Genomic DNA, 12,047 nt, shown 5'->3' with positions numbered 1-12,047 from the left:
GTATAGTAGAAAAACAAGTTGTCGGTTTAAGTAATGGTACGCGTATGGGAGCACTTCTGTTTCCCAATGCAATATAACGGGGATGGCAAGCGTGGTGGACCAGACAAAAACCGTCTGTTGGCATTGTTTCACTGAGGTGCTACTGGCAATACAACAAATATGCTAACGCATATAAGACGGCATCACCCCAACATGCCAATCACTGGCCCGTCGAAAAAGACTTATCTCCGCTGTTCATAAGCAGCCCTGAAAGCAGACATGAAAACAGACAGGGCCAGCAAAGTCACACACAATATTTCCATACTGGCAATTGCTTCTGTGCGTGCGTGCATGTGTGTATATATATATATATATATATATATATATATATATATATATATATATATATATATATATATATATATATATATATATATATATATTCACTTTTGGTTGCTTTTTTCCCATTGTACCAAACCCGTAACAAACCATGACCTGCATACCGAGTTACATACCGTACCATGATTTGTGTGTACCGTTACACTTTACTAATTATTTTGATAATTGACTAATTGTTTTGAGTCTTTTATCTTAGGAATAAAAAGTCAAAATTATCTGATTGCAGCATCTTAATATGCTTTCTCTACTCTATGACTATATCTTGGGATTGTGGACTGTTGGTATGTACAAAATAAGACATTTGTCTTCTTGGACTTTGGGGATCAGAGGTCCAAATTTTTCAATTAATCACCATTTTATAGACCAAAATCTGAACATATAGTTTATTTTTATTTATCTTTTGTTTATTTTATTCATAAGGTCGGATTTTGTCTTTTTAAGTTGAGTCGACTTTATAATTTTCTGTTAATTTTACGATAGTAATCTGGCATTGAAATAATTTATAGACAAAATAACACAGTTATTGTGGGAGGGAACCGAGATGGCGGCTGACACCCAGGTTCGATAGACTAAATTTGTTCACGTCTCCCAGCTACCAGTGGAGCTAACTGGTCAATTAAACTTTTGTTGTAGCCTGTCGGCGAAACAGCAACTACGTCTACTGTGCAAAGGAATTATTTGAGTGCTGTTATCTGTTCAATTTTCAAGGAAAAAGTCAGAATCTCTAACTTTTGATGCCAAAGCAGATTCAAACTCCCACTCAGCTGTATAATTTACACTGTTTACATCCAGATAATATTGCCTCTCTCATCATTGTGATAAGCCCATCCAGACTCTCTCCACAAGGGTGGACTGATTTGATTAGCTCCCAGTGACATTTGGGCATATTTAATGAGCTCCAACAGATGGAAACTAGATGTAATGTACCTGCGAAGCAAATTTAAATTTGCCAGTGGTACATCTAGATTTCTAGACCACACACCAGCAACCACAGAAAGAAGGTTAAAAGTCCAGTTGCTGACATTACTGCTCTACCAAACTTTCAGAACTTTCACAAATAAAGAAAAAAAAATCTATCATCTTCTTTCATCTCAGATGACCTAGGCCAACACAGAGGAGAGAACAACAAAGACTAGCTTTGTAAGACTTAATTAAGGAACAGTACTGTATGTCATACCATTGTTTCTTTTCTTTTCAGAGAATCCTCAGCTGTACAACAATATAAAGGTAAACACTTTGAAGGTCTTGGTTTAAAGTATTGACTTTCCACGAAAAATAAGAAAAGCTTTTGGTGGAGCTGCACAACTTGAGGTGTTACGCATTTTTAAGAACTATACAGTAAAAGTGTATGTAAAGCTTCTGTAAAATGTTAATTCATTATTCATTTGATTAGCTGAATATAGTTCCTAATCAGTCTTAGGGGGAACAAAACAAAGTAATTATATTCGTGTAAATTAATAAATGAAATATATTAGAGTTGAGGAAATAGACAATGATAGAATAAAGTCGTTGATTTGGTCCAAGAACATCTTTGTCATGTTAATTGGTGATGTAAACAGTTTATAGGAGTAGGTGTGAATGGGGTGTGTCCTTGTTTGTCTATACCTGTCCCTACAGTGGACTGGTGAGCTGTGTACCACTGCCTTTCACCCAAAGACATCTGAGGTCATCTCCAGCAGATCACTGCAACCCTTAAAAGTAATATGTGGGTCTAGATGGATGGATGGATGGATGGATGGATGGATGGAGGGATGGATGGATGGATGGATGGAATACTCCACAAGAACAGAGAAATGAGTTCTTCTTGTCAAGTTGGCAATAACAAAATGATATAATTTTGTTCTCGCAGCACTGGTTTGGGAGCTCTTGCAGCTTGTTCTTGACACATCATCTGAGCAGAACTCTGTTCTTGTGTGGTGTTCAAGAACTGTTGTGTGATTGGTCAGAAATGTAAAGTTGGTGTGGTAAATGCAGATAAGCAAAAACCGTCTTTGCTTTTGCGCTGGTGTAGATGTTTGTATTGCAACTCTTTTTTCCATCTATTTGCAATTGCGAATGTAACAACAGATCTTCCTCCTCCCCTACTTTAAACATGTTATTCTTCTCCTCCCCCTTCGGTAACTTGGAATCTCTAAACTCTGTCATTGTCTCTGTGCTGTCACTCTTTTGTTGTTTCTGTTGAGGTATGTAAGCAGAGTTGTCAATTCCACTTATTAAAGGTGACTCTAGGCTTTTTTGTGTGAAGTTATTTTGAAATATCAGAAGTTGCAGGTTTTGAGGGCTTGTTTTTCAGAGCCCTGGTTTGTTTCATGCATGAACATATTATCTGCCTTTCATTTTTGCTGTAGAATCTGTATGCACTGCATCTAGCCGATGTAACCAAAATTAAAAAATACAACCAAACTTCAGGATTGGAAAAATACAAAAATCAAAGTAGTAGTTGATGCTATACAACCACAGGACTTTTCCACAATAGTGTTTCCACCATTTTTACGGCTGTCGCTTATGTTTCCCGCTTGATCTTGCAACCATGCATGTGAGTTGCACACAAGCACCAACCATCTAACTTCCGGATTGCTGCTCCAACTTCACTTGGTGCAAGGAAACAGGGGCTGATGACTCGCACTTTAATGAAGCATTGTTGTGAAAAAAAACTTTTCTGCCTTGAATAAGGTGGTGATGGCAGTTCGGGCAAATTATAATGATTCACCATGGCAATTTGGTTCACTATAACTCTGGTATGCATTGTCCGAGAGACCTCAGATTTCCTATGTACGATCAGACTCCCGCTTTGAAAAGATCTATATTTTCATAGGTGCTCATACTCATAGCCCCACCATGTGGTGAAAGGAAGAAAGTACACAAATGTTTAGTTGTGCTTTACCCCTCTGTAACAACTCATAATGTATGTAATAACGGCTCATAATGTAATAACTTAAATGTAATAAAAGTTAATAATGTAACAATTGGCTCATAATGTAATAAAATCATGAGTGCATAACGTAATAACGGCTTTGCACATAATGTAATAATGTAATAACTTATTACATTATGAGCCTTACTGGTGCCGCTCATAATGTAATAACAGCTTATAATGTAATAATGGCTCATATTGTGAGAAAGGTGTTGCATTATCATCATATTTACCTCTGCCATTCCTGCAGGGGTTGAAGGAAATGCTTTCACCTCTGTGTGTGTCTGTCTGTCAGCAGGATCACACAATTTCTGCGACATGTAGTGGCGCTTTGGCCAACTTAGATGCCATATAAATCTGTCCCCAATACGCGGCGGGCCACATTAACAGGAAGAGAACACTTATTGTTTAACGCATCATCCCCTATAGGTCAAGTCCATGGTATAAAGGTCACACTATAGCACACACACTGACAACAAGAATGGACTTATGGGCAGAAGTCTGTGTTTGTGTTTGACTATGATTTGTACATAGGTGGGTCTACAGTGACCAACTCAAAAGCTGGCAGGACAAGAGGGTGGATTCGGGAAGAAGGAGGGGGGCTGTAGTTCATGTAGTTTAAAAGAGCAATTTCTTTGTTTACTATTGCTACAGTAAATGCAGGACACAATAACTTCTACAATAAAAACACATTTAAGATTGGTCTTTTCAAATAAGTAAGTGAACACTATTTCCTTGCATACAACCTGATGAGGTCCTTCCAGGCAAAATGTTGCTGTTTTTTATTGTTGGTCTTACTGCCAATTTAAAGCTAGGGTCTACGATATTCAGTTGTTTTTTTTTTTAAAAGGCACCTTCTCCCCACACACATCCCCTCCTCCCTGTGCTCTGGCTCACATGATGCTCCCACCTCCGACACACCCCCTCCGGTACGGGAACCAGCCGTACTTTCAAATTCAGAAATAGTCTATTTGCCAGCCTATAGAGCCCTATTGTGAACCCGGAAATGTTGAGTACCCCAAAGTGTTATGTTAGAAATGTACAGTATAGGTCCCCAGCATTTAGAAACTGCCGGGTGCTAACTTGCATATGTTGGACAATTAGCATAATTAGCAACAATTAGCATACTCACATATATGGACAATATTTCAGCAATTGCTTGGCCAATTTGGACAATATTTGAGTGGTTTTGGGGGTTATTGATGATGCTGAATCCATTTCTGACATTTTCAGAATTCAATGGTGGTGGAGTTGCTGTGAAACTCCACCATAAGCATGGTAGCTCAGAACTGGTTCAGAACCTAAATGAGCATGGCATTGTCACTACCTATGATGAAGTCCTACGGTTCCGGAAGTCAGCTGCCAAATATGCTTCTGAGGACCCAGATATGTACCTGCGCGCAGTTGGCCTAGAGAAACGCATCGGCCCTATCCACAGTTGGGGTGATAATTTTGATCTTGTCGTCTTCACACCCAATGGTCGCCGCACGACTCATGCCATGGCCACTCAGTTTGTGCAGAATCCAGCAGGTATCCTGTTCATTGGAGGAGCCACTCCTGGTGGTGGAGTCATGTCACTAAAATTACCCCGTCTGACGAAGCTCGAAGCTGGGAAACTTTGTCTAGCAGATGGGAGCAGTTTTGTCATTGAACATTATACAGGCCCCAAGAAGATGACTCCACCAGCTCTAAAGGAAGTCCCAATAACTGATGCTATCCAAGATGCCATCAAACAGAGTGTTTCAAGAGCACAGAAGAAGGACACTGCTTGGCTCTGTCAGCTCCACTCTTCCCCTCTTCCCCTGGACTGGTCAGCCTACAATGTTTTGCAAGATCGCGATGGTGATGACAGTGATCCTAAGCTGAAGACGATCAGTGTCTTTGGACCACTGCTTGACTCACCCCCTGCCCACCCTGATACAGTGCTCAGTACCATCGCCTTAGACACATCACTCAGGCGCCTTGGCATGAGCCACAGTCATTTAACGTTTGACATGCAGCTGTACATGATCGCATGCGTGATCAAGTGGAGTGATCCACAGCGATGGTCATCAGTGCTGCTCAGACCTGGGATGATGCACACTCTCATGTCCTTCACCGGCTCATTTGGAGAACTGATGAATTCAACCGGTGTGGAGGAGCTAGTAGGTGCATCATTTGGAGGCCTGACATCCATCTTCAATGGGAAGGCCTGGCCCAAGGCTATGCGAGCCTTCCGTATGGTTGTCTCTGCTCTTCTTCATGACTTCTTGGAGGAGGGGGAGAAGACTCACGAGCAGATAACGGCATTCCTGGAGAAAGCGAGAGAGCACCCCACAGGCCGGCTATGGGTGCCCTATTTCTTTGCCGCCGGTCATCATCACTACTCAAGATGGATCACATGGCATCTGCGTGACATGCAGCACCTTCCTGCTACTGCCAAGGATGACCTACTCGCCGGAAGCCATGTGTGCCGCCACTCAGATGGTGTAGCTGCAGTGAGTGGTGATATGTTTGGGGAGCAGACATGCATCAAGCAAGGGAAGGGAGTAGGAGGCAAGAAGGGCATCTGCACCAACCCTGAGCAGGTCGCCGTGTGGATCCAATCTTTCAGTATTTGCTCCCATCTGTCCAAGTCATTGGATGAGATGTACGATGATGCTGAAGCACTGGATAAAACAATGAAGCCCAATAGACATAAAGAAGAGGGTAAAGGACGGCGGGAGTTGGACGCAGAGGACCGGGCTAAAATCCTGAGAGTGCTATGGGAAAACTCCCACCCACTCACCACAGAGACTACTACCCTCCACCATATCATAAACGGCCAGGTGGCGGATGGAAAGGTCAATGTGCAAGATGCACTGAAGATTGGACAGGACATGAGCACACTGTTCTCTTCATCACTTCCTGGGGGATTTCATGTGCCCATCTCAAATAAGGTGGTGACAATGAAATTCAAGACAAAAGGAGTGAAGGTCAATAGGAAGATCATATGTGACCTTGAGGCATTGTTTGCTCGGCTGCTGGTGGTGGGGAACAAGAGAAGAATTGAACTCTCTGCCCTCTTTGACTACGAGCTCGGCCCGGTCCCTGCATCCATCACCGATGAGTATGGATGCCTCAGAAAGGGTAACAAGTCTGTGATCATCCAGCATCTTGGAATCCTTGTCCCCAATCCCCACCCACCAGACATTGTACTCGTTGATGCATCGCAGCTTTTCTACCACGTGGTGTGGCCATCGTCAGGCACCATGACTGACCTTGCAACCAGCATGGGGCGCAGGCTTAATCGCTACATGATGAGGCTGACGTCTCCCTTATCTCATACATGTTGGATGCAGCCAGGCGTGGAGCTAAAACTGTCCGCATTCTCAGCGATGACACTGATGTGTTTGTGCTCATGGTCTATTGGTGCTGGAAGGTGGGTATCACATGTCACCTGCAGATGGAGAGATGGGATGGCACTGTTCTCAATATCAATTTGACAGTAGAGAATCTGGGTGAGCAATGTCGCTCCATCCTGGCTATGCATGCTCTCTCTGGGTGTGACACCACCTCCTATCCCACCGGGAAAGGGAAGGTGTCTGCGCTCAAGGCCATGAGAGTAGTACCTGGTGACCTGCTTCACTTTATTGGAGAGGAGGGAGCTACTGATTTGCAGATCACAGAGGCAGTGAGGGGTTTCTTCCTGGCTCTGTACAACCAGAGGAAGTCGGCATCTCTGAACGTCGCCAGATATGACATCTACCGAAAGCGTAAAAACCCCCCAGCACTGAAGACACTGCCTCCTGCAGAGCGAAACGCGCACCTTCATGGACGACGTGCCCATCTACAGGTGCTGCTTTGGAAAGCAGCAGACCGCCCTGATCCACCAGCTGCGGACATCACAAAGTTTGGATGGGACAAGAAAGAAGGCGAGAAGGAAGGAGAGGAAGTCATCATGCCCGTCCTGGATGCAAGCCCCATTGCTCCTCCTGCCCTGTTGGACATTATCAGCTGTAGCTGCAAAGCTGGGTTAAAGCCATGTACAACAGCAAAGTGCAGCTGCGCAGCTGCAGGCCTGGCCTGTACCAGCTACTGCTTCTGCAAAGGCTATGATGGTAGATGTTGCAACACGTACACACACTCACAGCAAGAAGAGCAAGACAACAAGAATGTAGAGTCTGGAGAAGAAGATGATGACAGAACAGACGACGAGGATGATGTTGAGATTGATTATGAGGATATGATTCATAACAGTGCAGAGTAGTAGAAGTGCAAGGCGCTCTTGCTTGATGAAAGTTTTCCAGTTGTAATGCATTGTGTAACTAGTTCACATAGAGTTTTCTGCTTTGATAATTTTGGGTATATTTGTGTTTTAAAACCTGTGTGTAAACTCATGTGTTCTACCTGTTGAACATTTTTTACTTGTATTATAGTCCCTTCTCTATTTTTTGAGGATATTATTCAGCCATAGTCATATTATTAGGGCCTGAGCACTTACAGTGCGAAGGCCCTATTGTATCTGTAGGAATTATTCTTTCTTTATTCTTTCTTCTGACGAAATGAGGGCCTTTTTTCCCCCTAAACGTCCCCCAAAAGTCACCAAATTTTGTACGCAAGCCAGGCCTGGCGAAAATTTTGATATTTAATGGTTTGCATTAATGGGCGTGGCAAAATGGCTCAACAGCACCCCGTAGAAAACTTTGTGCCTCAAGCCTCACAATATGGTTTGACGTACATGCACGAAAATCGGTACACACCTGTATCATGGCCCAACTTAAAGAAAAGTCTCTTGGCGCCATGGCCGAAACCCAACAGGAAGTCGGCCATTTTGAACTAATCGTGTAATTTTGGCGAAATTTATGCCATTCCTTCGGCAGTTAATACGGCCCGAACCGTAACGTGCACCCAGGTGTGTTATACATCCAAATGTGCGTCTCCATCATGCCACTACACGCATTACTTTTCTCAGTCTGGACATGTTAATCTTGTGGCACATAGTTGGTTTGATGGGTTGCTGTAAAGCTCAGGAGGTAGAGAATGTGTTTGAGAGTTCAATTATATCCAAAACTATTAGAAAATTACGCCAAGGACTGCTCTGTCAAATATTAAATGTGAGAACTAGTCAGTTTTTTTTTATTTAAATAGGAGTACCTGCTTGTGTTGAGGTTCAGTGCCCTCTTCAACATGTTCTTTAACATGTTGAACATTTTTAAAGCTTGAAACAAAGGACAAAAGATAAAAAGTTTTCAGTGCAGTTAAACTTAACTAAACCGCCAGAGGTCTTCAGCCTGTTGTCTTGAAGTAGCACAAATCCACTTTTAGAGTTCAACACACAAAATGAAAAGATAAATGCACTAAGAGAGATGTCTTCCCCCAAGGATGCTGGTGGTGTGGAGGGTTTGCTCAGGGCTTTAAGGTCCCAATGAAAGGGTGGTGCATGCTGGTTCAAACCATCCTCAGTATCTGGAGGCATCAGACCTTAGGTATCTGGAGAGGTAGAGGCATCAGACCTTATACCTGGACCACTTTTAAAATGACGTCCTTCTACTGACGATTGAAAACTGGCCAGGAACCCTGGGAAATAGGCAAGAATGTGGGGCCTCATGGTAAAGACGTGAACATTGTTAAAGAGACTGAGAGTTCAATTCCTGCCAGAGGTCTTCAGCCCGTTGACTTTAAGTAGCACAAAATCCACTTTTAGAGTTCAACACACAAACTGAAAAGTTAAATGCGCTATATGAGAGATGTCTTCTGTCTGACTCTAGTTGGTGGTGTGGAGTGTTTGCTCACGCCTTTAAGGCGCCAATGAAAAGGTGGTGCATGCTGGTTCAAACCATCCTCAGTATCTGGAGGCATCAGACCTTATAATTGGACCACTTTTTAAATGATGTCCTTCAACTGAGGACTGAAAACTGGCCAGGAAGCCTGCAAAGGAGGCAAGTATGTTGTGCACCATGGAAGAGTGCTGCACGTTGTTAAACAGACTGTGAGTTCAATTCCCGCCGGACTTCTTCATCCAGTTGTTTTTAAGTAGAACTAAATCCACTTATAGAGTTCAACACTCAAAATGAAAAGATAAATGCACTATGAGAGATGTCTTCCCCCAAGGATACTGGTGGTGTGGAGGGTTTGCTCAGGGCTCTAAGGTTCCAATGAAAGGGTGCTCCATGCTGGTTCAAACCTGCCGTATCTGGAGAGGTAGAGGCATCAGACCTTATACCTGGACCACTTTTAAAATGACGTCCTTCTACTGACGATTGAAAACTGGCCCGGAAGCCCGGGAAAGAGGCAATAATGTGGGGCCTCATGGTAAAAAGTTGCACATTGTTAAAGAGACTGTGAGTTCAATTCCTGCCAGAGGTCTTCAGCCCATTGACTTTAAGTAGCACAAAATCCACTTTTATAGTTCAACGCTAAAAATGAAAAGATAAATGCACTAAGAGAGATGTCTTCCCCCCCAAGGATACTGGTGGTGTGGAGGGTTTGCTCATGGCTATAAGGTGCCAATGAAAGGGTGGTGCATGCTGGTTCAAACCCTCCCCATCCTCAGTATCTGGAGGGGTAGAGGGATCAGGGAGGATGAGAGGTTAGGAGTGCTAGGGGGATGAGGTAGGATGAGGAGGGCTAGGGGGGTCAGGTAGGATGAGGAGGGGGCAGGTAGGGTGAGCAGGGTTCAGGTAGGATGAGGAGGGCTAGAGGGGGTCAGGTAGGATGAGGAGGGCTTGGTGGGGGCAGGTAGGATTAGCAGGGGAAGGGGGTCAGGTAGGATGAGGAGGGGTCAGGTAGGATGAGCAGGGGTCAGGTAGGATGAGCAGGGGTCAGGTAGGATGAGGAGGGGTCAGATAGGGTGAGCAGGGTTCAGGTAGGATGAGGAGGGCTAGAGGGGGTCAGGTAGGATGAGGAGGGCTTGGTGGGGGCAGGTAGGATTAGCAGGGGAAGGGGGTCAGGTAGGATGAGGAGGGGTCAGGTAGGATGAGGAGGGGTCAGGTAGGATGAGGAGGGCTAGGGGGGTCAGGTAGGATGAGGAGGGGTCAGGTAGGGTGAGCAGGGTTCAGGTAGGAAGAGGAGGGCTTGGTGGGGGCAGGTAGGATTAGCAGGGGAAGGGGGTCAGGTAGGATGAGGAGGGGTCAGGTAGGATGAGGAGAGCTAGGGGGGTCAGGTAGGATGAGGAGGGGTCAGTTAGGGTGAGCAGGGTTCAGGTAGGATGAGGAGGGCTAGAGGGGGTCAGGTAGGATGAGGAGGGCTTGGTGGGGGCAGGTAGGATTTGCAGGGGAAGGGGGTCAGGTAGGATGAGGAGGGGTCAGGTAGGATGAGCAGGGGTCAGGTAGGATGAGGAGGGGTCAGATAGGGTGAGCAGGGTTCAGGTAGGATGAGGAGGGCTAGAGGGGGTCAGGTAGGATGAGGAGGGCTTGGTGGGGGCAGGTAGGATTAGCAGGGGAAGGGGGTCAGGTAGGATGAGGAGGGGTCAGGTAGGATGAGGAGGGGTCAGGTAGGATGAGGAGGGGTCAGGTAGGATGAGGAGGGGTCAGGTAGGATGAGGAGGGCTAGGGGGGTCAGGTAGGATGAGGAGGGGTCAGGTAGGGTGAGCAGGGTTCAGGTAGGATGAGGAGGGCTAGAGGGGGTCAGGTAGGATGAGGAGGGCTTGGTGGGGGCAGGTAGGATTTGCAGGGGAAGGGGGTCAGGTAGGATGAGGAGGGGTCAGGTAGGATGAGGAGGGGTCAGTTAGGGTGAGCAGGGGTCAGGTAGGATGAGGAGGGCTAGAGGGGGTCAGGTAGGATGAGCAGGGGAAGGGGGTCAGGTAGGATGAGGAGGGGTCAGGTAGGATGAGGAGGGGTCAGGTAGGATGAGGAGGGGTCAGGTAGGATGAGCAGGGGTCAGGTAGGATGAGCAGGGGTCAGGTAGGATGAGGAGGGCTAGGGGGGTCAGGTAGGATGAGGAGGGGTCAGGTAGGGTGAGCAGGGTTCAGGTAGGAAGAGGAGGGCTTGGTGGGGGCAGGTAGGATTAGCAGGGGAAGGGGGTCAGGTAGGATGAGGAGGGGTCAGGTAGGATGAGGAGAGCTAGGGGGGTCAGGTAGGATGAGGAGGGGTCAGTTAGGGTGAGCAGGGTTCAGGTAGGATGAGGAGGGCTAGAGGGGGTCAGGTAGGATGAGGAGGGCTTGGTGGGGGCAGGTAGGATTTGCAGGGGAAGGGGGTCAGGTAGGATGAGGAGGGGTCAGGTAGGATGAGGAGGGCTTGGTGGGGGCAGGTAGGATTAGCAGGGGAAGGGGGTCAGGAGGACTAGATGAGAAAGGCAAGGGGGATCAGGGTGTAAGAGGCTAGGGACATGAGGAAAGACAGCTTGGGGTGGTCAGGAAGGTTGAGGTAGGAAAGTAATTCAAAGCTTTGATTTGTAAAAGGCCCTATCACCTGATCCACCTTGCCCTCCTACCTAGCCTGCCTCCCTTCTTGCCTCATGCCCCCTCTTACACCTCATCCTTCCCCACCTTCCTGATGCCACCAAGCCCTCCTCTTCCTACCTCATACCCCTTCAGCTGTCCTCTTACTCCCTAGCCCTCCTCATAGCCCCTAGCCCTCATGCCCTACCTGACCCCCCCCCCTAACCTTCTCATCCTACCTCATCCCCCAGGCGCTCCTGCCTTCTCATCCTACCTGACCCCCCTAGCCCTCCTCATCCTACCTGACCCCTCCTCATCCTACCTGACCCCCCTAGCCCTCCTCATCCTACCTGAACCCTGCTCACCCTACCTGAACCCTCCTCATCCTACCTGCCCCCTCCTCATCTTACCTGACCC

The sequence above is a fragment of the Cololabis saira genome, chromosome 14 (genome assembly GCF_033807715.1).
Source record: "Cololabis saira isolate AMF1-May2022 chromosome 14, fColSai1.1, whole genome shotgun sequence".
Lineage (NCBI taxonomy): Eukaryota > Metazoa > Chordata > Actinopteri > Beloniformes > Belonidae > Cololabis > Cololabis saira.
Note: the sequence above shows the minus strand (reverse complement) of the source record.